Source organism: Lepidochelys kempii, chromosome 1 (assembly GCF_965140265.1).
Source record: "Lepidochelys kempii isolate rLepKem1 chromosome 1, rLepKem1.hap2, whole genome shotgun sequence".
Taxonomy (NCBI): domain Eukaryota; kingdom Metazoa; phylum Chordata; order Testudines; family Cheloniidae; genus Lepidochelys; species Lepidochelys kempii.
The window spans coordinates 45,226,105-45,253,076 of NC_133256.1; the positions used below are offsets into that span (position 1 = coordinate 45,226,105).

Sequence of the window (26,972 nt, forward strand, 5' to 3'; positions counted from 1 at the left end):
TTTATATGGCTGTCCAGAATATCCAGAGTTATAATAGTGAATGCTAACAAAAATTTGGAAGGGGTGTTAAACCTTATACTTCAGGGCTTAAGCAATCTGTAATATTTGGAGACCAGGATGATAGGGGGTGGAGGGAACCGTATCCCACTTCTACCTACTGCAGGGTTCCTGTATCTTCCTCTGAACCATTTTGTACTGATCACTGTTGGGGACAGAATAGATAGATTGGCCTAGATAGATCTCAGGTCTGATTTAGTGTGGTGATTCAAATGTTCCTCTCTGAAAATATCCTTGCTTTTCTTTATAGGAAACTGCTCAAGGCATAAAATACCCATGGTATTTTTATAAGAATCTGACTAGAATAAATGCCAGACAATGAGCTGCTACCGGTTGGCAGCTTTATCAGAAAGGCTAGCAGTTCAATGTGCATAGAACAACCGAACCATTCTCTCAGACCTAAAGGTGGTCCCCCCCAGGTCAGATCCAAGTAGCCTGGTAGGAAGATTTCATTTTCACTTGTGCTGCCCTGTAGACAAATAGGACTTTAGTTTCTGGAGCTGTCAATCTGGCACTTCTCACAAGCACTAAATTCACTTAAAAAATTAAACAAGTGCCCTAGAACTGAATGTTAAAAACACATTATAGATAATTGGGCTTTCTTCTCCCCATAATAAGAGCACATAATTCTCATTTGTAATGGAAATTATGTATGCCAATCTCAAGGGAAAATGGAGCCTATTGCAGGTTGAAGCTTATTGCAGATGTTAGCACTGATCAGACAATTTGTGTATTAATATTCTGATATTTCCACTTTAGACAGAAAACTGATTGAACATGCTGGCTTGTTTAGTTCAAATATATTTTTCTGAAGAGAACCAGTGATGTGTTCACACAAGCTGTGATTAAAACACTTACAATGTAGAATTTGATTTTAGAGCTGTACGAACCCTGGTGACTGACAGGTCTTGCCATGTGATAAAAGCATTTCAGATTTCATTTCTGGCACTGCTGTTCTCTGTGATGCATATTGCTCCTGTTGTATCTGATTTCAGACCCAGCTGCTTTCCTGTCGTATATTCCTTTGTAGCATTGGGTAAAACAGGTTTTTGTACATTTCTGCTGTGCTGTTGCTGGCTTGACTTTTGAGGAATGTTGATATTAAGTAAGTTGCCAGTCCTTTCCCAATGGAAAAACAGATATCCTCTTTTGCTGAGCCAGTATTCTCTTTGCTGATCCTGGAATTCATGATAGGACATTCCTCCACCTGCCTGACTCTGCATCAAAACTGGGTTGTAAAACCAAGCAAGATAAATAACAATAATGATCTAATTTATTATTTGTCTTGCTGTAGTGCCTAGGAACCATAGTCATGGATCAGGACCCCACTCTGCTGGGAGTTGTAAAAACACAGAATATCAGCAAAAAACAACCAAGCAAACAGTCCGTGTCCCAAGGAGCTTACAATCTAAGTATAAGATAAGAGATAACAGATACAGACAGACAGGGGAGTTCAAGGAAACAATGAAACAGTATTGGCTAGCATGATAGGCAGCGGTCTCAGCACATCAGCAACTTAACTGTTGCAAATATTTTTTGTCGGTGTCATGGAAAAGGAAAGTTTTGAGGCGTGGTTTGAAGGAAGTCAATGAGGTAGCATTGCTCATATTTACAGGGAGCTTCTCCTAAGCATGAGCAGCCATGTAGGAAAAGCACAAAGATGCTTGTTTGAAAATGTAACAAATGGGAGATGGAGGCTGGCCAATCAGAGACAGACATCAACAGCTCACTGGCGAATGAGAGATAATAGGTAGGGTGACGATAAACCATGAAGATGTGTTTGTAGCTTGTAGAGAGATTCCCTACAGGAGTTACCAACAGTGTTGTTCACAGTGTGTGCGTGCTGTGCGTAAATATAAGACTTTATAATAAATAAACCAGAAGTCCTTTCTTGAAAAAATAAAGATCACAGATATTCAGGGTAATTTTTTAGCCATTAGGTAGTTAGCATCCAAACAAGAGAGGTGGTCAGACCTTTGTAGAACTTCAAAAAAAATTTAAAATGCTCACACTCAAAGGATTTTGCAAACCACACCCCTAAATTATATTAAACATACCTTTCTACTTCTGTGGGCCATAGTCCAGCACAAGATAATGTTTAATTGGAGTGTTGTGGGGAATGACAGACACACTTTGTTTACTATTGAAATATATCATTTTTGTCATCTAAACATAGCTGTTATGTAACTTTTAAGTTCATTCGAATGGAGCCCAGCTGTTACTACTTCAGTCAGGGAAAATGGTAAACCACATACATCTCAACCTTGTTCACCCTTTTGACAAACAAAATGTGATGTGCAATCACTTTAATTGCAAAAGCCATGCAAACATACACATGCAAAACATAACTATGGTCATGTCCTTTTTTTATGCAGCCCTGTTCTTTTCAATAAACCTGCAGAACATACCATATAACAGACAATCTGTGCCTGATTCGGATCTCACTTGCACCATTTTTTTTCAACTGTTTCTCCATTGATTTCTGAGTAGGGCTGGCTGGAAAATAAAAATTCTGTTTCATGTAGATTTTTGAGTTTGATGCTTGTTTTTGTTCCGGATTGGGATAAAATGGAGACCTTTTTAAAAATTTTCAGGATGGGGAGAGAGTGAGACCCTAGAATAGCCAATAGCCCAGTGGATGGAAAGCTCAAGTTCAAGTCCCTACTCCAGGTAGCACAGGGACTTGAAACTGAGTCTCCTACTTTCCAGGAGACTAGCCTGACCACTAGGCTATTCGGGGGTAGATGCCTTGTTTCTTCAACCAGAAACTTCATTCGGGTCCTGAGAAAGTTTGGGTTTTGTTGAGAAATTCCTGACAAGCTTCAAAGGAGGTACTCCTCATTTACACCATTGTAACTGAGAGCAGAGTCAGGCCCTAGGGAGTTAGTGGCAGCCAAAGAAATCTGCTAAATCTCCATGATTTTGATTGTCTAGGCACACTGTATATGTACGTTCTATGATTTGTAAATTGAAAGGGCAGGGGGGAAAGAAAAAATGTGGGTTAGCTTTCATTTAAACTACAATGGGTAGTTTTAGTGCTGTCACGCAAGGCTGGCTCTTGTCTACCAAGACTGAATACAAGTCTGGATGAGAAAAAGGCCGCATTTCTCATAAACTGAGTTTAACTGGATTTTTTTTTCATGGGCATAAAATGTGTAAATATAGCCATTGCAGTACAGCAACTGTTATTGTCAAGTTACTGCTTCTCTAACCCCTGTTGTCAGTCACTTAATGTTTTTCATCCTTTTGGGATGAAGTTTTTACTTGCTTGGTGTCAGCTCAAGGGTAATTTATTTTAGAAAATTTGAACTAATTTTCTTGCATAGTTTTTGAGTTATCAGACTATGGAAAACATACAATATTGCCTCCTCCTTACATCCAATTTTCTGCAAATAACAGGGCCAAATGAGGAACAACACAAGCAGTAGATTTAGGCCACGTAGCCACAGTATTATAAGCAAACAAGTTAACACATAAAGGCAAACTCAACTAGTGTCAGTGAAAGTTAGGGGGAAGGGAACAGCTGTTGTAGGTTTTTACTGGCCTGCTATACTCCATTTGATACTCCAGTCCTATGCATCCAAACTGTCAGAAGCCTAAGAAACCTACTTAAACCTAAGGCTTCATTGGGTCACTGCATTTCCAAGGCCTGCAGCCCCATGTAGGCTACTTTTGGGGAAAACAAGCAAGGAGAGCTTGGACATTCCTGTAGGTCCATCCCCCTTCAACAGAGAAGATTAATGATGATTAATTTGAGGATTAGACATTATCCCCTCTCTCAATCTCCTCAGGCATGGTAACATCCAAGCTTCACTCCCCAATAACTATAATGCTGCCACAGGAAATATAACCGCTAGGGCCAGGATAAACTACTACAGATGTCACATAACTCCCCGGCAAACCTTGTAACCAAATCCCAACCTGGGATGGTATGTCCAGGTTGAAAAATATCAGCTTCTGCACACAAGAGGTGCATGCCACCTGGATAAAGAGAGTCCAGGTTAACCGTAAGCTTTCATGCTTCAGCATCTGGCTCCTGGTGGAATGCACAAAACTCTTCAGTGCCTTCTTCTGCACCGGATCCATTATCACAGGTGTAGAAGTGCCTCTCCAACTTATCACAGTAGTAGCTCAGACTATACTAACATGGTCTCTTGCTTATACTGGTGTAAGACAGGAGTATCTCTATAGGAGTCACTGGTGTAATTGAGGGTGAATCTCAGGAGCTCTGCTAGGATTAATTCTCCATGATTAACTAGATTAATAAATGGATTTTAAACTGGGATGATTTCTGTTTTTAATTTCTTCCTTATTTGTTTTCAGTATTTTTCTAAGCTCCGACTTCAAGTGGCAGTTTATTTTTTGACTAACACTACCCTTCTCCTTCTCTTTCTTATTATAGAATGCTTTTCCTGAGTCGGTTTCCTCTTTCAGTTCTGTTCCCCTTTCTCCCCTGCTGTTTGTCTATTTCAGTGCTTTTTCTATAGCTCTGAACTTTACTTACTTACTTACCAGTTTACTCTTTTTATCTCTTTAAGTCCTTCTCCTCTTCCTGTGTGCACACTGCCATTCTCACCCCCTGCAAAAAAAGTCTCTCTTCCCCTTCTGCTCTTCTCTCCTAGTCTTTTCCTCTTCCTGGCCCAGCCTGTATTCCAAAGTTGCCCCTCTCTTCTTCCTGTCCAGATTTGCCCAAATTTCCCTTTTGAAACTGCCTCCCTCCTCAAATTGCTCTGTAGTCTGCTTTAGCTTCTCAGGGTCTCTGCAAGGTGCACCTACATGAGACTTGGGCTGTAGGATTTTTCAGGAATGCCTCCAAACTCTCAGGACTTAGGAAATTTCTATGGGACGGCAACAGTCCCAGAATGAAGGAGAAATACACTGATGGGTCCTGCCCAAGAAGCTACAAAGAACGTGATTTTTGAGCTCCATTGGTGTCCAGGTGCACTCAGAATCAGAAGGTGATTATTTTCCTTATTTAAAAACAAAATTAAATTTGATGGCCATTTAAAAGAAGAAACGGGCAAGGCAATATGAGGTAGGATGCAGCCAAGGTGAAAACCTCAGGCTTGTTACTTTCCCATTTTAGGCAGATATGCCGCAAGACTAATGGCTGCCAGCACTGTATTAATTCCCCTATGGACTGCTAAGAATTTGGGAGAAGCACTGGAGAAGTGGTAGGGAGCAAGGAGAACTAGTCGGAAGCGCTGTGCAGTGCTACCTGGGGCAAGGGGGTGGGGGAGCAGCACAGATTTACCTGAGTAATGCTGAGGCAGAAATATTTGAGCAGTAATCACGGGATTCCCCTGGCAGACATAGCAGAGGAATCTGTCAGTGTTGGCTCCCGTGCAGCATTCTGAGCATGGCCATCCAGAAGAGACAGTAAAATCCAGGACACAACACATACAGATTTTGCACTCTTGAGTAAAAATAAGCTCCAGTGACATGTTAGTGGTATGCTAGTGCATCTGCTCCTGCAGGACCCCAGAAGTACAAAGCTGCATGAAAAGGATAAATAAACTTGTGAGGGTGAGTGTGGTAACAGAACGCTCTAACTCAGCAGTCTGATTAGAGCTCTCGCTGAAACCATGGGAGTGGGGAGACTGTTTGCTCTGCCCCCCACCCTCCGAGTCAGTTCACTCCTAATGGGTATAGGTACTTTTCTATGGCAGCATCCCCTTAGCATCTGTGAAGCTCCCAAGCATTTAAAAATGGAAATGGCTGTAACAATCTCTCTCTTTCTTTCTTTCCAGCCTGTGGGATAAATATCTTGGTTTAGAGAGGTTTTTTTAATTGTTCGTATGTCAAGAATTTATTGTAGGAAAGCTAAGCTGAAGGAGCTAGTTTTGCATTTAATTGTAAATGTGGTGAGGTCTGTGGTCATTCTTACCTGTTACAGGAAAGACTTCTACAGCCTAGGTCCAACCCTTGTGAAAATTCCATCTCCTGAACTCACCTGCCTCCCCCATGAGTTGACTTTTCATTGTTTTGCTGCAGAATAACTCTCATGTGAGGTTATGGTTTAGTATGGAGGGGAAGGTGATCTCTCCGGTAGCTAGAGCAATGGTTTTGAACCTTTTTTCAATTGCAGACCTCAACATTTTTGAATGAAAGCGCGAACCCTTTGGAAATCTTAGACGTAGTCTGCGAACTCCCAGGGTTCCTCAGACCACAGGTTGAGAACCACTGCCATAGAGGTTTGACTATCGGGGCAGAGACCTGGGACTGGACTCTGTATTCAAAAGGGACCAGTACAAAAATCTGAGCATTTGGGCAATGAGTTCACAGGGATCAACCCGTCTATCTTAGGGTTTTACACTGTTGCCCATCACTGTAGTTTCTTAGCACCTTCCAGATAAAATCACTAGCAATAGCAAAGTTTCTAGTGAACTTCATGGAGTCGGTCGTTCTTCCGTTGTTGGGGTTTGGTGTTTTGTTTAACTGTAGCACCTTAGAGACTAACCAATTTATTTGAGCGTGAGCTTTCGTGAGCTACAGCTCACTTCATCGGATGCATACCGTGGAAACTGCAGCAGACTTTATATACACACAGAGAATATGAAACAATACCTCCTCCCACCCCACTGTCCTGCTGGTAATAGCTTATCTAAAGTGATCATCAGGTTGGGCCATTTCCAGCACATTATCATGATTATCATGCACATTGTGTAAAGAGTTGTCACTTTGGATGGGCTATCACCAGCAGGAGAGTGAATTTGTGTGGGGGGGTGGAGGGTGAGAAAACCTGGATTTGTGGTATTTGAGGTATTGTTTCATATTCTCTGTGTGTATATAAAGTCTGCTGCAGTTTCCACGGTATGCATCCGATGAAGTGAGCTGTAGCTCACGAAAGCTCATGCTCAAATAAATTGGTTAGTCTCTAAGGTGCCACAAGTACTCCTGTTCTTTTTGCGAATACAGACTAACACGGCTGTTACTCTGAAACCTGTTTAACTGTGTTACTAAGTAGACTGGCTGCTCTATTTTGCATCAGTTGGAGCTAGAGTTTGTGGCTTCATACCCAGTTAGGAATTGCAATAATCAAATCTGTTGTTCATAGTGTTGTTGTAGCTGTGTTGGTCCCAGGATATTAGAAAGACAAGGTGGGTGAGGAAATATCTTTTCTTGGACCAGCTTCTGTTCATGAGAGGGACAAGTTTTCGAGCTACACGGAGCTCTTCTTCAGGTCAATAATCAAATCTGGAGGTCATGCAAACACACACAAACCTTATATGCTATCTTTTGAGTTTATGCTGTTAAGAGACTGACTTGAACTAATCAGTTCCATTGAGTTTGGAAAACCAGAGTTAGTACAACCCACTCCCTCTTTTATGCATGATTTTTGAGGTATTGCTGCATATATTGTACATATATTAAGAATATCCACTGTTCTCCAGCTCTTGAAATATAGGACAAGAACACAATGGGATAAATTTTCAAACATGAATGGAGTCATACAGCTAGCCTCTGCCACTTTGTTAGAAAGGTCTACTGAGAGAGCTTAAATAATCAGAATTTCCTTCCTTTTAACATTAAGGTTTTAAACACAGGATTTTTTATTTCTTTTTTGTTTTCAAAAAGCCAAACTGCATTAAACTGTAATGGCTTCAAGATTTCAGTGGAATTATTCTGATACTTCCATTGATTGAAATTACTTCTTTGCAATCAATACAATATGATTTGGAAATATGAGACATTTTATAATCTGCAGGCCTGTTACAATATTTTGTGTGAAGGTGTATTTATAAAATCTTTAATCTGTGGATTCTTAAGAAGTACCTGCCTTTTAAATATCTTTGAGAAGCAGTTATTGCATATGTGGAGTAGCTGCATTCCTAGATTAATATATTGTCTCTCTGTGTTTGTGAAATATCTGAAGGCTCTAGGTCCATATTGGCCTGCAAGAGTACATAAAAATAATTGACTTTTTTTACTCCTCCCCCACAACAAACCAATTCTTTTCACAATTGTTAAAAGTTGTACCACTCCCCTTCTCCTCAGTGTTTTTATACTGAAACAATCCAGGCACTTCCAGAATGGGAACTTTGTCAAACTTCAGCTCCTTTTAAAACAAACAAAAAAACAATTTCTTTATCATTAGTCCCATTCCTAGCATTGTGCAGAGTAGATGGTAAGGAAATCTGCATGCAGTGGACTATTGTGAATCTGTTCCAACACCACATACCTTTGGTTGGTTGAAGGTGATTTTGGGGGATAGGAAGTGGTACCCTAAGTTAGGATACAGACCATATAGTATGCTCTGTTCTTATTTCTAATTAATTAATTAACATTGTATCATAGAGTCACAGACTCATAGACTTTAAGGTCAGTAGGGACCATTATGATCGTCTAGTCTGACCTCCTGCACAACGCAGGCCACAGAATCTCACCCACCCACTCCTGTAACAAACCCCTGACCTATGTCTTAGCTATTGAAGTCCTCAAATCATGGTTTAAAGACTTCAAGGTGCAGAGAATCCTCCAGCAAGTGACCCGTGCCCCACACTGCAGAGGAAGGCGAAAAATCCCCAGGGCCTCTGCCAATCTGCCCTGAAGGAAAATTTCTTCCCGACCCCAAATACAGCGATCAGCTAAACCCTGAGCATGTGGGCAAGACTCACCAGCCAGACACCCAGGAAAGAATTCTCCGTAGTAACTCAGATCCCACCCCATCTAACATCCCATCACAGGCCATTGGGCATATTTACCGCTAATAGTCAAAGATCAATTAATTGCCAAAATTAGGCTATCCCATACCATCCCCTCCATAAACTTATCTAGCTTAGTCTTGAAGCCAGATATGTCTTTTATCCCCACTGCTCCTCTTGGAAGGCTGTTTCAGAACTTCACTCCTCTGATGGTTAAAAATCTTCGTCTAATTTCAAGTCTAAACTTCCTGATGGCTAGCTTATATCCATTTGTTCTTATGTCCACATTGATACTGAGCTTAAATAATTCCTCCCCCTCCCTGGTATTTATTCCTATGATATATTTATAGAGAGCAATCGTATCTCCCCTCAGCCTTCTTTTGGTTAGGCTAAATAAGCCAAGCTCTTTGAGTCTCCTTTCATAAGACAAGTTCTCAATTACTCGGATCATCCTAATAGCCCTTCTCTGTACCTGTTCCAGTTTGAATTCATCCTTCTTAAACATGGGAGACCAGAACTGCACACAGTATTCCAGGTGAGGTCTCACCAGTGCCTTGTATAATGGTACTAACTCCTCCTTTTCTCTTTTGGAAATATCTCGCCTTATGCATCCCAAGACGCATTAGCTCATTTCACAGCCATATCACATTGGTGACCCATAGTCATCTTGTGATCAACCAATACTCCAAGGTCCTTCTCTTCCTCTGTTACTTCCAAGTGATGCGTCCCCAGTTTATAACAATTTTTTGTTGTTGTTAATCCCTAAATTCATGACGTTGCACTTTTCACTATTAAATTTCATCCTATTACTATTACACCTCTACCCTTTGTCTAAAAAATCTGTTACCTTCTCAGAGAAGGAGATCAGGTTGATTTGGCACAATCTAACTTTTGTGAAACCATGTTGTATTTTGTCCCAGTTATCACTGACCTCAATGTCCTTAACTACTTTCTCCTTCAAATTTTTTTCCAAGACCTTGCATACTACAGATGTCAAACTAACAGGCCTGTAGTTACCCGGATCACTTTTTTCCCCTTTCTTCAAAATAGGAACTGTGTTAGCAATTCTCCAGTCATATGTTACAACTCCTGAGTTTACAGATTCATTAAACATTCTTGCTAATGGGCTTGCAATTTTGTGTGCCAGTTTCTTTAATATTCTTGGATGAAGATTATCTGGGCCCCCCGATTTAGTCCCATTAAACTGTTTGAGTTTGGCTTCTACCTCGGATGTGGTAATATCTACCTCAATATCCTCATTCCCATTTGTCATCCTACCATTATCCCTAAACTCCTCATTAGCCTAATTAAAGACTGAGGCAAAATATTTGTTTAGATATTGGGCCATGCCTAGATTATCCTTAACCTCCACTCGATCCTCAGTGTTTAGTGGTCCCACTTCTTCTTTCTTTGTTTTCTTCTTATTTACATGACTATAGAACCTTTAACTGTAATATTGTAATATCGCTTAGAGGCCCCAGTTAGAAATGAGAGCCTCATTGTGCTAGGTACTGTACAAATAAGTAAAATAAAGATAGTCCCTGCTCTAGAGTTCGCTGGTGAGATAAAAAGGTAACAATAAAGACACGCATTCTTGTATAATCCACTGGCAGATATAATAGCAAAAAATAGGATAGAAATAAAATTAAGTAAAGTAGAGTTAATACTTGAACAATATTTGTTTTAACTGTATATGCCAGTACAAAATGTTATACAAAGATTCAGGATTCACAAGCTGGTGTGTAGTCACACAGGATGTTTCTTATTTCAGGCACAGTGCTTTGTGAGTCAATAGGTGAAAAGACTGCATGCCTTCAGCCTCTGAGAAATGTGAGTTTCTGGCTGAATCCTGCTCCAAATTATTGGGCGAATTCTGCTCTCAGCTACCTAGGTGCAAATCCAATGAGCAATATCCTATGTAACTGCACACCGCGAGTACAGTAGATTAATCTTAAAAGAAGGCTGACAGACAAATTCCAGAGCTGCTATCACAGCCATCAGTGGAGTTGGACTATGCACTAACTGAGCAGACTGACTCAAATCTAGATGTGAGTCCTAGGGAAAAAAAAGTATTCTGAAGCTTTGCATTTGCAACCTACATCTGCCAAGTTGCTGTGTTATTTGAAGGAGAACAGTAATTAGCTGTACACTTGGAGCAAGTATAAAAAGATGTCTAAATCTTTATAACTGCTCATATGGATTGTAAAGAGAAAATAAGAGTGCTGTACTTATCAACACGTAATGCTGAGGTTTGCAATAGCATGCATCTGTTTGTTTGCTTTAAAACTGTGCCACTGTGGATGTAACCTCGGAAACCTAATTGATGAATTTATGTGTCTATACAGAATATGGATTGTGCATATATGATAAGATGGGTGACCAAAACTGATTGGAGTAGGTCTTTCAAAAGTATTTTCTTGGAACCTCTCATATGTGATAGATTTCTTTCCCCCACATTTTATGATTTAAAAAAAACAACAGGATTGCAAACAGCAATACACTAATAATATGGTAGTGATGACTGAGAAATAAAGCCTTTCTACAATAGCTATTCGTAAACAGAAAGTAAGAAAAAATTGGAAGTATACATATCTTCAATTACGGGTGAATGTATACTTGGGTGATATAAGGGAATTTACTTATGAATTTACCAAACCCCTGCTAATTGATTTTTGAAGAGTCATGGAGAGCTGGAGTACAAGAAGTCTTGAGGCAAGAAATGTTGTAATGATCTTCAAAGAAGGATTAAAAGAGTGCTCCTGACAATTACTATTGGGTAATGCTAAATCCAAATAATCATGCGCCTGTTAAGACAGAAATTTGTAAATTATCTTAAAGATAATGGACTTGTGAGCAATAAATAACATGGATTCATAAAGGACAAATTGCAATATACAAACTTGATTTCTTGGTTTTGGAAGAATTAAAAAAAATGTTGACAAATACAGGAATACGGTATTTGCCATTGGTCTTGACGTTATATTAAAACAATTGATAGATTCTCTCAGTCTTTATCTAACAAATTAATTTAAATTGGCATGGGTAGGAGTACTATCACACATGCTGAAGACCTCATGAAAGACGGTAAGTGAAGGGTACTAAATGATAGATAATCATATATCACATTGGGAGGTAGTGGCCATTGGGGTCCCATAGGAATTAGTACTAAACTTGGCCTTAACTAATGATCTGTAAATATAAAGAACACATCAGTTGAATGTGGAGAAGATACTAAACTGGGAGGTGCTGAGAATACCAGTGGAAATAGAGAAATTTCATAACAAAGAACTTAGAAATAATAGAAATATAGACAGTACATAACAAAATAAGGTTCAAATAGGAAAAATGTAAACTGACACACCTGGGGGAAATGATCTAACCCAGATTTTAAATGGGAGGGTGATAATTCATAAGTAGTAATGCCAAAGAATTTGGGGTGATAGTGAACAAAATATTAGTTTGAGCCTGTAATGAAGAGTACTTTAACCATGGAAAAAACAGGGGAGATTTATGGACTGCATACATGGGGGCCAACAGATCTGGGAGTTGGCCCATCCTATGTTATACAGCACTATCAATTCTAGAGAATTCAAACAAGAGCAACCAAAATCTTGCTTCCCCTGAGGCAGCAATGTCAGGGGGTGTTCTTTCAAAGCTGCTATCCTAGTGGACCAACATTGGGTATACCCATTACCTTTAACCCTCTGTCCCACATACCCACCCACCTACCTCTCCCATATTTCTGCTCATCCCTATGCTCCATTCCTGTTCCTAAGGGGGGTGGGCAGTGTCTGAGAAAGTGTTCATATGAGGGTAACATGGATACAACAAAGAGCACTTATGGGAGAATAGGAAGGAGAGCTGGGATGGGGAAGGCAAGGAGCCACCAGTGATCCAGACTGCAAGGGAGATCTTCACTCCAGTTGGCTAGAGTTCTGAATCGATGAACACACTCTTGTCTTGTCCTGCCAGGACTTCCCTTTGGAAGTTCACCAGAGGGAAAATCAGCCTCTGGAGCAGAGAGGCTAGCTCTCCTCCCAAAGTATCCTCAGCTGCAATTCTGATCCTCTCCCTGCCCATGTTTACAGGTTCTGGTATAAATCAGAACAAAATTTTAATTGTTTCCTGTTTACAATATTTAGTGGTTCTTTGTGCATTGAAAATCTGGAAAACCTAGAATAGCTACACATGCATGTTTACATACAGACTGTAGAATGGATTATATTTTGGTGATTGGCAAATAAGTATTAAGTCAACCATTTGTCATCTTCAGGGACTTAATACTTATTTGTGTTGAGTTAGTGCTTAGAGGGCACCATCAAGATTGGGTTTTGCCTTCTAATAGCAGTAGGATCTGAATTCAGTTCCTACTGCCCAGGAGTTCACATGGCCAAAACCACCAGTTTTTGGCACCTTAGTTCACAGACTTACCAGAGAGGCCATTGAGACCAAGCATCTGTCTCCAAGTTCGACCCTCCAGGTCAGTGGTTATGACACATTGTAGGGTGGTGATAGGGAAGCTGGCACATCTGCTCCCTGTTCTGTGTATGACCAGAGGACTTTGGCCACCTTTCACAAGCTCTGAATTCTCCTTAAAATAATGCATAATGGTAAAGCTCATTTTTGTATGTCTTAAGAGTTGGACATTCTGGTTTGATAGTGAACATTTTACACAAACATATACTTTTTTTGAAGGAAGGGGTGGAAAAAGCCCTTTTTTTTTATTGAAGCATGTAAAAAAAACCTTTAAGAACTCAATAGTACATACTGTTCTACACTGGAGAAAAAGCCTATGCACAGTATAGTTGTAAGCATATCAATGCTGCAAATGACTTTCATTGTTGCAACCAAAAAAAAAGGGAGGGGGAGAAGTACAAAAAGAAAAGAGAGCAGCCTACTGTATAGAGCTCAGGTAACTTAAGCATTTATTGGATTGGATGTCTTCACTGAAATAAGCTGGGTAAGCATAAACACAGAGGACATTATAGGGTTTGATTTCAAAATAAATCTTGCTGATCAATACACTTCACTGAGACTGCTTCATCCAACATTTTATGTTTTCAGGGATTAACAGTTATATTTATGCTGTATAGGCTGGATAAGCAACTCATAAATACAATAACATCCCCTGTAAGGTTGATTGTGAATTTTCTCAGCTGAAACTTGACATGTGCTATGTAGTTTCAGACTATGGCTTGCAAAAAGCACTCATTTGGGTATATGCATTTTGGATTTGCACTTCTAGAATATCATTTGATTTTGAGGTTTCAGACTTTACCTGAAAGCGAAAATGCAATATATGATCTCATCCAGCCACATGTGGTACATTTTTGAAAGAGATGAAGAAGGAATGGTTTCAGAGTAATAGCCGTGTTAGTCTGTATTCGCAAAAAGAAAAGGAGTACTTGTGGCACCTTAGAGACTAACCCATTTATTTGAGCATGAGCTTTCGTGAGCTACAGCAGCTCACGAAAGCTCATGCTCAAATAAATGGGTTAGTCTCTAAGGTGCCACAAGTACTCCTTTTCTTTTTATGAAGAAGGAAGAAGATCAATAGGGGAGGCAGCATGGTTTAGTGAATAAGGTCCTGGATTGGGAGTCAGGAGACCTGAGTTTTAATCCCAACTCTGCTACTCACTTGCTCTGTGACCTTGGGGAGGTCACTTCACCCTTCTGTTTCCCCACTCCCACCCTTTGTTTGTCTTAATTGTTTAAACTGTAAGCTCTTTGGGACAAGGTCGGTCTCTTACTAATGTGTTTGCACAGTACTTCTCTTAATACTAATCATTAAAAAATTGAAACATTTCCTACAAGTGAGTAAAAAATGATGTTACAGCACATAAAAGGATTAGAACTTTTATGCCCCAAAAGAGGAACACAAAAGAAAACTGACTTGAGAAAATATTAATCTGTATTATGAACTCTCTAAAATGCCTGCTAAAAGGCCAATTCCTGTGGTCCTTACCCAGTTTGTACTGAGGCACCGTCCAATTTACTTTAGCAGTAGTAAACTGAGTAAAAACCGCAGGAATTTAGCCCAAAAGGTATAAAGTCGCTGAAAAAATAACTGTCTGCTGTATCAAGGTTATTCATCTAACTCTAATCTGTAACTTGCAATTTGATCTTTCAGACATGATTTTTTTAATATTATGCATAGCAATGTGTTGCCATGTCTCATGGAGCAGGTTCAAATATTACTAAGATCTGGGGAGTATCTCTAGTTTCAGAATGCTACTTGCTGTATGTGATTGTTTCTCCCTCTCTTTCCCTCTCCCCCCCCACCAAATCAGCATCTACAGCATATATAAGCTAAAACTTTTGGGGAAGCTGTGTTAGCGTCATGACAGTATTAAGCATGAAACTATTCTTTGCTCCCACAGATCCACTTCCTTTTACAAAATAGTTCAGTAATGGGATATATATCAAACAAATTGGAAACTCCACCCCATTCTTTTCCATTCCCTCTTCATATTCATTTGCATTGAAGTTTATGTTGCATCTGACTTAGAAAATATTGCATTCTTAGTAGATCTTAGGTCTGAATGAAAGGCCACATATTGGGCCTGATTTTGCAGCTGGAAACTCCCTTGACTTCAGGTAGGCTGTCATAAATATAAAGGGAAGGGTAACCACCTTTCTGTATACAGTGCTATAAAATCCCTCCTGGCCAGAGGCAAAATCCTGTTACCTGTAAAGGGTTAAGAAGCTCAGCTAACCTGGCTGGCACCTGACCCAAAGGACCAATAAGAGGACAAGATACTTTCAAATCTTGGGGGGAGGGGAAGGTTTTTGTTTGTGCTCTTTGTTTACGTGTTTGTTCTCTCTTGGGACAGAGAGGCCAGACAGAAATCCATCTTCTCCAACCCATCCTAATACAAGTCTCCAATATTGCAACCAGTATAGGTACGACAGGCAAGGCGGATTACTTTATCTTTTGTTTTATGTGAATTTTCTCTGTATTAAGAGGGAGGTTTATTCCTGTTTTCTGTAACTTTAAGGTTTTGCCCAGAGGGAGCTCCTCTGTGTTTTGAATCTGAATACCCTGTAAAGTATTTTCCATCCTGATTTTACAGAGATGATTTTTATCTTTCTTTCTTTCTTTCTTTCTTTCTTTCTTTCTTTCTTTCTTTCTTTCTTTCTTTCTTTCTTTCTTTCAAAATCCTACTTTTAAGAACCTGACTCATTGTTCCAAGATCCAGGGGTTTGGGTCTTTGATGATTTTGTAACAAATTGGTTAGGATATTATTCTCAAGCCTCCCCAGGAAAGGGGGTGTGTAGGGTTTGGGGGAATATTTTGGGGGAAGACGTCTCCAAGTGGTCTCTTTCCCTGTTCTTTGTTTAAAACGCTTGGTGGTGGCAGCATACTGTTCAAGGCCAAGGCAAAGTTTGTACCTTGGGGAAGTTTTTAACCTAAGCTGGTAAGAATAAGTTTAGGTGGTCTTTCATGCGGGTCCCCACATCTGTACCCTAGAGTTCAGAATGGGGAAGGAACCCTGACATGGGCATTTTGTTTGAACACTGTAGCACAAACACCTTACTTTTTGCTGTTTCTGTGACATTACATTCATAGAGCAATATGAGCTCTTCCTGGCAGCTAGTGAACAGCTGCAAACTCCCACATTAAAAGCTATTACCCAAGAGTCTGTATCTTAATGGATGTATGCTGTAGCCTCCCACTGTGTTTAGAAAGGGGAGGTCAAATCCTGCATGGTTGTTCTCTTACTAAATTCTGTTTGTCTGGGGGAATCAAACAACTCAGTGGATTTGTAACTGGCAGTAGTTGGAGTTAATATGTACTTGACAACTGGCCCATTTTTTCCAGGATTGTCCCAGATTTTACTCTGCTGTTGCCTTCTCAGGCCAAAGTCTTAGGAAGCTGGCTGAGTCCTTTAGGTACTATAAGTGGGGCGGTAGTACCACTTACTATTAAGGTTACCTGAAACTTCCCCTTATGAGACCCTGTTTTCAGTTGCAGCTCAATTCCCTGAAGATTCTGTTTGCACTGGGCATGCTTCACCCCTCGGGCTGCGGGGCCAAAGCCAGACTTTCTCTGCAATTGAGGCTAGGGTTGCCACCTGGCCAGCTATTAACTGGCCTGTCTGATTTTTGTATTTCTTTGCTGGTGAAAAGATTTAATGTGCTGGGTTTTCTTACCTGGGACCAAGGTTTCCTTTAAGCTGTGTTCCTGTGCAGCAACCTTGTAACTACAAAAAGAAAAGGAGGACTTGTGGCACCTAGAGACTAACCAATTTATTTGAGCATAAGCTTTTGTGAGCTACAGCTCACTTCACTGGACGTCTGGGCTGCAGAGAGGGTAGGGGGAGTAGATTGGGACAAAGAGCTTGAGGAGTAGTGGAAACTGGGACTTGGAGGCAGGTGAGGAGAGGGAAACTGGGACTGAGTTTGCAGGTGGTGGTGCTGGGCCTGACTGGGCAAGGAGACTAGGACTGGGAGTCAGGGAGGTGGGGATTTGGGAGGAGGGACACTGAGTTTGAGTGTGAAGGCTGGGGAGAGAGATTGGGGTTTGGAGCCCGTGGGTGCAGGGAATGTGGTGGTGGGGTGACTAGAAGTCAGAGCAAGGGAGAGAGACAGATTGGATCAGGAGCTGGGGGGACTGGGAGTGTGGAGGGGTGGAGAATAGTGAGGCTAAGTGAGGAGAATGGGACTAGGACAAGGAGCCAGGGGTGGGGAAGAGACAGGACTGGGACAGGTTGGAGGGGACAGAGCAGAAGGGATCTAGCTCTGGAGGAATGGGCAGAAAACTGGAACACACTCCCCTCCAGATCCTAGAGTAGAATCTATTATTCCTGAGTCTCACCATTCCTCTGCTGTCAGCAAATATCTGTGAAATCCACTGACAAGGTGTCCCATCCCCCTTTAGTGCTGGCCTACACAGAGGATGACACCTTACTGCTGCTATCAGTTACTCCATTAGCTTAATGACAGGTTTCAGAGTAACAGCCGTGTTAGTCTGTATTCGCAAAAAGAAAAGGAGTACTTGTGGCACCTTAGAGACTAACCAATTTATTTGAGCATTAGCTTTCGTGAGCTACAGCTGAGCTGTAGCTCATGAAAGCTCATGCTCAAATAAATTGGTTAGTCTCTAAGGTGCCACAAGTACTCCTTTTCTTTTTTCCGTTAGCTTAAGTGGCACAGGGCTGTGCAGAGGATTTAAAAGTTTTAACGCTGCTAATGAAACATGTGGGTGTCGGTATGATGCCATATTATGAAACTTCTGTTTTTTCAGTTTGCTTAAAAAAAACCCAAAAAACCTCGGAAATTACACACCAAAAATTGTTAAAAGGCCATTATTATGCTTGTAAAACCAATCACTCAAAAATAGGGAAATGCCAGAATTCAGGTTGTTTGGGCAACCTTCATTCAGCCCCTTTGTGCATATGCATTATGATACAGTCTTTTATACATGATCACATCCTATCTTTTTCCACAGGACCCCTGTCTCATTCATTGCACAGGATGGGCCTGCTCTAGGGATGAATCAGGACTGTGTAGTGAAGGAGACTGCTGTCTCCTGCTTCGTTTCTTGCAGAAGTTGGAAGATGTGTACCTGTTGGGGTTTCTGGGAGATGGCTGGCCTGCCCAAAGCTAAAGGCCTGCCCCTTCACCTGATTAATATGGGGTGCAATGTCACACTGTTCTTTCTCTATTTTGGCTTGCATCATTCCCCCTTGTTGTTAGTATTGTGTTGAGTATCTGCTCACCATTAACCTTTTTAGTGAAGACTGAAGCAAAATAGACATTAAATACCTCAGCTCCTTTCCCATTAAGTAGAGGGCCTATACTTTCCTTCTTCTTTCTCTTACTCCTAATGTATTATGAAGAGGTTCTGTAATGTCTCTTGGTAGGTGTTACTCATTTTGTGCCTTAGCCTTTCTGATTTTGTTCCTACATGTTCGTGTCTTTCTTTTGTACTCCTCCTTAGTAATTTGTTCCTGTTTCCACTTTTTGTGGGATTTCTTTTTGATTTTCAGGTCATTAAAGCGCTCCTGATGGAGTCATATTGGCATCTTACTATTCTTATCTTTCCTTTGAATTGGGATAGTTTGCAGTTGTGCCTTTAATATTCTCTTCTTGAGAAACTGCCTGCTGTCCTGAAACCCTTTTTCCCTTAGATTTTCTTCCCATCAGACTTTACCTAACAATTCTCTAAAATTGTTAAAATCTGCTTTTTCTTTCTTGAAGTCCATTATCCTTATTCTGCTGCTGTCACTCCTTCCTTTTCTTAGAATTAGGAAAGCTATCATTTCACGGTCACTTTTACCCAAATTGCTTTCTACCTTCAGATTCACTACCAGTTCCTCCCTGTGGGTCTAAAATGGCTGTCCTCCTGGTTATTTCCTCCACTTTCTGGAATAAAAGGTTGCCCCTAATATATTCCAAGAACATATTGGAAACTTGGTGTTTTGCTGTATTACTTTTCCAACGATAGTTAAAGACCCCCGTTACTCCATGTCTTGTATTTTGGATATTTCTGTTATTTGTTCTAGAAACTTTATCCACTTCCTCATTTCGTGGTCTATATTAGATCCCTACCATGATGTCACCTCTATTTTTTACCACTTTTATCTTTACCCAGAGAGACTCAGCCAATCTGCCTCCCACTTCCCACTGGATCTCAGAACAAGTGTATATATTCCTGATTTATAATACAACACCTGGTCCCTCTTTACCCTGCTTGTCCTTCCTGAACAAGCTATACCCCTCTATGCCACGTTGTGACACTTAGGACCTGAGATTTTAGAACACTTGCTGTTGGGGTGGAACATGAGGGCAAGAAAGTGGATGGTATGAAACATGAGTGTGTACAAATGTTTCCTAGGTGCGGTTCAGAGACAGACTGGCTGAATGTCATTCAGCCAACTCAGGTGGCATGTTGGGGCCTGCCAGGGAGGCTTGTGGGGCAGGAGCCCGCTAAGGAGTTCCGGAGGGCTAGGGTTGGAAGGCAGGTGATGAATGAGGCAGGGGACTGCAGGAAGAGCAATGGTGGTCTCATGATTAAGGCTATTAAATGCAGCCCTGGAGAGCCGGATTCTATCTCTGCCTTTGCCACAGAGTTCCTCTGTGATGCTAGACAAGACACTTAAACCAAATATTTCACAGGTGGTCACTAATTGTGTGTTTCTCATTTTCTGGGTTCCTGACCTGAGATCCTGAAGTCTGATTAGCAGAAGTGCTGCGTGCTCCCAGCTGCAGCTGAAGTTCATGGGAGCTGCGGTTTGACCACATACAGTGCTATATAATGCTAAGTATTCTGAAAGATCAGGTCCTGGATGCCACAAATTAGGCATCCGAAATTAGTGGTACTTTTGACCTTAATCTCTCTGTGCCTCAGTTCCCCATCTGTAAAATGGGGGTAATACCAACACCTCACCCCCCAGGGGTGTTGTGACCTTCCCTGTGTTTGTTCCCCTATTCCCATAAAATAGCAGGATGATGAAAATATTCACACCACTTACCTCACACAGTTGCTGTGAAGATTAATGTTTGGACAGGCCTTTGAAAATAAAATGTAACTAAAGGGGCTATACACTTACAAGAGGTCAGGAGCCACAAAGTGCTTTTCCTTTAGAGGGCTTTCTCTTTGATCTTTTGTGGCAAATGAGGGAGTTATATGTATTTTTAAAATATCCTGTTCACCTCAATTTACCTGTGTGTCTGCCTGGTTGAACACAAGGGAAACCAACAGTGAACAAAATAATAGCAAAGATAAGGTACAGTCTAGCGTAAAGCAGAGGTCCTTGGGGAAACAATGGGGAAGATATTAATTGGGGAGTATCCTTGGCTTGGCTCCATCTTGGCTGCCAAAGTTGACTCTTCCTAGACCTGAGGCTAGAAAGAAAGAAGACCCTAAAACTGTAAGGATGCTGGTTTAAGGAAAAAGTGTGTGTGTGGGGGGGTGTTGATCGGGTTGTCAGCAGCTGCCCAAGAGTGAGATGTTGACAGAGACACTCCGAGAAAGAGACCAAAACGGCAGCAAGCAGGTTGTCTCTCCCAACCCAGATATGAAGGTGACTGGGCTGAAGGGAAAACTTACAAGGAGTGATTAAGGGTATGTCTGTGCTACAGCCTATGTCGGCATAACTTATTTCATTCTGGGGTGTGAATGAACTACCCCCAAGCGAAATAAGTTACAGTGGCATAAGCAGGCATATGCACAGCATTATGCTGGCCTGAGAGCTTCTCCCACCAACACAGATTTTGCCACTCACGGAGGAGTTTTATGCCGACGTGAGAGCTCTTCCGTTGGCATAGAGCATCTTTAGCAGATGAGCTGCAGTGGTGCAGCTGCAGCCCTGTACACAGAGCCATGGCTTTAGTTTTAGATAAGGGGAAATAGGTATTTAGGATTTTTGTTCTATCCCATTGCTCTGTGCACGATGCCCCTTCGGGTGACTAAATAATGCTTTGGTTTGAAGAAGATGTTTTGGTGTCATTTTAATTAGCTGCTGGTCAGAGGTCCCCAGAGGAAAAGGGCTTACAGGTGCCGAACCCAGCTGGTCCTGTCAGGTTAACAGGGTTGGTAAACGGGGCGGGGGGCTGTAGCCCAGACTCCATCTAAGAAAGGTTGGACCATGTGGTACCACCCAGAGAGGGATGAAGCTTGTGAAGCCTGTCACCAGATGAGTGCACTCAAGGGGGACTCAAAGGGATCTAAATGCATCTCACTCTGTAACTGTGACACCCCTCTTCCTTTTTCTGAGTGTCCTTTTCCCCTCCCTCTGTCTTCTCTTCTTTCCTCTTGGGCTGAAGGCAGTTAGGAAAAAGGAAGAAATTTTCAGACTGCAGATTGAGGTAAGGACACCCTTGCATCCAGGCTGAGGTGACAGAAGGGGGCTTAGGTGGCAGTAACTGACAGGGCTCTTTGTCTCTTTCATTCTACGTAGGTGGTGTCATAAGCGTTTACAATGTACTGTGTCTTCTGTGAGCTCTACACACATTAAAGTAAACCTTGTCATTGCCATCTTCCAAATGGAAAAACTAGGGGTATGTCTACACTGCCAGCTCTGTTGCAGTAGCACTGTAGTGTAGACACCTGTTATGACGGAAGGGATTTTTCTGTTGCTGTAGTAAATCTACCCTCTTGAAAGGCGGTAACTAGGTTGATGGAAGAACTCTTTCATTGACCTAACTGCATCTGCTGTGGGGGTTAGGTCAACCTAAAGTATATTGCACAAGTCGTTAAATTTTTCACAGCGCAGAGCAATGTAGTTAGGTTGACCTAAGTTTTAGGTGTAGACCAGGCCTCAGGCAGAGAGAAATTAAGGGCCTTATCTAGCTCCCATGGATTTCAGTGGGAGTTGAATCAGATCCTAAATGTTTTACTCAGAGCCACACAGTAAATCAATAGCTGAGCCAGTTTTAGAACTCAGCAGTTCTCTGCCCTTTCCCTCCCAGTCCTGTGTTTTATTCCTCTAGCCGTGTTCTCTCTGATGCTCTCCATTCTAGATGTTTCCATTATAGGACAGGTGGGAAGGGCAGGAGAAACAGTCAGTTTTTTTGTGGTTTTAATCATATGCTAATTTGAAAAAATAAACTGTTTTACAAATATGTTGTGAAAAATTCCGGTTGCTCTTTCTTAAAGTAAATCTAAACCCATGACATGTGCTGAGCACATTGTAGAACTTGTACCTCTTAAAAGACGCTTAATGGTTTAAGCTCCAGGTTTTAGCATTATCCAAGAATCACAGGACTTTTCCATTTTCAAATTAATTAGAACCTTTAGAGCCCAATGCTGCTCACACTGGCGTCAATGGGATTTTTATACCATTGACTTCAGTTGGTACGTGATCAACCCCCTGTCGTCCTTTGCCAATTTCTTTTTAGGTTGTCCTGTATTATACAGTATTGATGTATTCTGCACTCAGCTATGATCATTTTCCTCTCTAAGCTGATCATTCCAACATTGAATAATTGAGAAAAAATAAATAAAATAAAAAAAGAAGAAAGCCTGGCACCCAGGACTAGGATGGCAGCACCACATGCAGAATGGTATCCAGTCCTTAGTGTGGACCCAAACATAGACGAAGCTATACCTTTACCATATCCACAGTTATAGCATGCAAATGTAGCATTTTAAAATGTGTAATATCCAGACTGAGTATTAGTTGGATATTTAAGAACATAAGAATGGCCATATTGAGTCAGACCAAAGGTTCATCTAGCCCAGTATCCTGTCTTCCAACAGTGGCCAATGCCAGATGCTTCAGAGGGAATGAGCAGAACAAGTAATCCTCAAGTGATCCATTCCCTGTTGCCCATTCCCAGCTTCTGGCAAGCAAATGCTAAGGGCACCATCCCTGCCCATCCTGGCAAACAGCCATTCAACTACAGTACTTGGTGCTGGAATTGTAGACCAAAATAAAATGAGAATATATAACCCATTTTCTGCTCTAAAGTATGATAAATGTGGGACAGCATGTTCTCTTACAAAGAATGCTCTCCTTAAAATCTGATCTAAAACCATGAAGCATGCAATGGTTTTCTAACTTATTTCTGCAGTGCAATAAAAAAAATAAAAAGAGAAAAGAAAAGAAAAAACAGAACATTTTTATGGACCTGCAGGAAGCAAACTGAAATCTCTGGGCTAGCTGCCAAGAGCCCTGGATCCTGAGTCTTGGAATGAACATCAGGAGTTTGTCGATCTAGTTCCTTAGTGTTTCACTTTTTGTAACAATATTGTGACGTGTTTTATCTTTTGCCTCATACAGTGGCTTATCTTTTGCTTCTAGATTTCCAGAGAAAACAGGATTCAGAAACCTTGGTAGACATACAGATCAGACTAATCTGTGCATTTTTAAAATCTGATTCTGATTGAAACGAAACTATACTTAGTGCTGTGGTAGAAACGCTGGGTAGAAATAAGACTACACAACCCTCAGGAAGTATTAAGATTTAATAGCAAGACTGAAACCTGACATACCATTGCAAACCCCTTAGAGCTTTACAGCATGGCATTTTGATTCCATTGTAAGTGTGTTTGAAAATGAGTCTATACTTGATTATGCAAATTATTCTAATATCAAGGAGCCACTGTGTGCTATAAAATTAAAACTGGCAGAAAAAATAACCACTATGGAATAATATGCAATAAATCTACTGCAGCGGTTGGCTTCTGTAACTTAATGTCTCATCCTTGTAAGAATGAAATATTTCTCAGTCGTATCGTTATTGTTCCACTCAGAAATATCCAGTTGATTGAACTACACTGGAAAGATCAGTAATGTGGAGCAAATATCAGGTTTTCCCTATAGGAACATTCTGCTGGGGAAGGGGGATACACTAGAGTGATGGTCTGGAAAGCTCAGCTGTTGCAGTTCTTGTAATTGCTATTCTCTTGTGATTTCTTTGCTGAATGAACTAAAACTGCTTCCCACAAACAGATCTGAGAACAAAACATTTCACTCCTCACCAGAGCAAAACTCTTCATAAGCTGTGGTTCATGAATAGCCTTCTTCCATTGTTTCCCAGGTTCACTATATGCTATTGAATCTCTCATCTGATTTTATGGTGCCAGACTTAAAACGGAGAGCGAGTGCTTCTGTTTCAGTTGGTGGTGGTTAATTTTTCATGATCAGTGCAGTGCCTCCCCAGGTAGGTGACTCTGACGCTAATTAGCAAGGAGATGTTTTCTGGCTGCATGGGACACGTGTCCAATGCATTTTGGTTCTATTAAACAAATGGGGGTAGTGAAATTGGTAGTGCAGCTAACAGTGACCACCATCTCCCTTCTTACTACTATTACTATTTGACCAAAGCACTGTTAAATGTAACCCATGCTGGGCCACACTGCTGCAAAATAACATGTTTTTCTGTGTGGGGACTCACTGTTGAAGGAGAACTGTGGTCTTTCTTGATAGAAGCTGGTGAGCATCAAACCTTATAGAAGTATTCTATGTGCATGGTGCGAACAAAGGGCAGATCGTGTTTCATTCTTGCATGTATCCTTTTATGATTAGGGTATTGTTCCTTATGGCATTAATGACATCTTGCCTCACAGAACTATAACCAGTACAAATCCATGGCAAATAAATAAATCATCTCAGATCTCCAGTGTTGCATTTAAAATATTTGCTTTTCTTCAGTACACAATAAGAAAGAACTATAATGCCATAAAATCCAGGTTATTTTAGATGTTGAATGAAATAAATGTCAAGGTTTATTTTATGGACTTTTTCTTTAGAGTGTGTATCGAGAGAATAGATTAGCACAGTAGCTACTGTATCTCATTTAAGAGGTGGCTGTATCAAATAGCGTAGGAATTGCTAAAGGGAATTGTTTAAAATGCGTAAAATTAATTTTTTGCATAATTTCTTAAGGCATTTTTATCGTTGCCACTTTTTTTGAACAAAGAGAGTTCTCGCTCCAAATTTTATATTGATTGGCAATAGGTTTTTCAACAGCATCGTGTTTTGACGGCTGTCTGCATTTTTAAGGCTGTTTACCTTAAAACATAGAGGCTACAGTATTTTAAAAGTTTCTGAATTAGGAAACTGATGGGAGCAAATCGTGGTGTGGGTTTGTGTGTGTGTGTGTGCATGCGTATGGTAAAGTGATGCGGGCAAAACCCCCTGCCTGCATTGAAGTAAAATGAAGGTTTTGCCAGAAGTCCACAAGTCAAAGTTAGGAGTACCCTTTAGGACAGGCTTGCTTTTTAACCTGATCTCTCCAGAAGAATAGTTGAGGCAGGACAGGATGGTGAAATCTGTGGTATACTACAGAGCTTAACTGAGTGCTACATGTGCCCCTGTTTTCTGAGGCTCCCATAACCCGCACCCCCAGGAGGGGTCTTGGGAGAACCATGAGGGACTCCTCACAGAGTTTTCTGTTAGTCATTCAGAGTGTGTGCATGTGGGGGGGAGTGTGCTTCCCCCATGCAGAACCGGCAGCAGTCTTATCCCCCCAAAAACCTAACTATCTGTAGGATCTGTATGAAGGCCCTGCACCAGTTCAGATTTCCTGGTCCCTACTTTGGCCTCAGGGAATCTTTAGCCACTGTCTGTGCCAGGGATTTGTGCCTGGGTGGAGGGGACACAGAAAATGTTATGTATTCTGAGGCCATGGGCCTTGGACCCTATGAAGGGCTCTTTTGGGTTCCACAATGTGGGTAGTGGCGGAGGAGTAGTGCCTCAGAAGTGATTGATTCATCTCCCCCATGCCTATTCCTCAGCACCAGGTGGGAGGGAGGGAGTGATCGGCATTGGAGCAGATTCCCTATTCACTCCCTGTGAGATGGGGCAGATCCACACAGGGGCGACCTTCCATGCTCTGCTGATGACGCCAGAATTAAATGGAGGCTGTGAGCATGGCATCTTTCTAAACCAACACCCGAAACAACAGAAAATTTAAGGCTGACACTCAGTTCTATTGATCCCAGATATTGCAGCATTTATCTACCTCTACTTTTTGGTGCGGAGCTTGCCAAGCCAAGCTGTGGCAGCCTCATAAGCGAAGTAGAGAGCTCCCAGACCACCGTCAAATCTGGTCAGAGGGCAGTCGTCAATGATGTGTGACATTGTCCTTTTGGCCACAACTGCATGTGGGATCCTCTCGTTGGCTCCAGGTGTGAAGGGTGGCTGCACGTTGACTCTGGCCCATTTGATATCAGTTCAGAAGGGCCCACGAGTGGCATGGCAAATCAAAGCTAGGTACATGCATGGTCAGGTCAGTTATAAGAGACTGGTTTCTGATGTCATCTGCAGACCATTCTTCGCCCACATTGAAGTTGCAGAGAAATCTAGGCAGGGCAAGTGGGCCCACAATGTATGCCTCAACGACCAGTGTGCTCTTGGATGATTGAAGAGGTCTGTGTATAGTGGTAGGCTTTGTTTGCCCTGAGCTTCTTAACCATTCTGGGTGTAGCATCGGATAGATTTGTGGAGGAGTGATGTTGCTTAACATGGGGAGCCATGCTACTGGTGTGGGTCGAATCATTCCAGTTATGATGTGTATGGTTGTGGGTCGTTGTGTGGCAACCAACTTGACATGAGATGAATAGAGCCAGACTGGACCACAGTATTCTGGTGCAGAATAACAGAGGGCTAAACTGGATGATTGGAAAGTTTGAATGTTTGCTCCCCATGAAGTGATGGCCAGTTTGTTTAGATGGTTGTTATTCATCTTCACCTTAGGTACGCTTTTCTTTAAGTGGTTAAGATACGTGAGAGCCCTGTCTAGGGTTTGTTTGAGGTAGACTGGAGAGGAATCGCGTTTCAGGCAGGGTCCATTGAGAAAGATATTCTGTTCTTGGTC

At 41.4% G+C, this 26,972-nt stretch overlaps 1 protein-coding gene across 9 annotated transcripts in view; it reads left to right on the forward strand.

Annotated features, from left to right (window-relative positions):
* MTUS2 (microtubule associated scaffold protein 2) overlaps window positions 1-26,972 on the forward strand; it is a 502,826-nt gene that overhangs the window by 39,664 nt on the left and 436,190 nt on the right. The gene's annotated exons all lie outside the window — the stretch shown is intronic.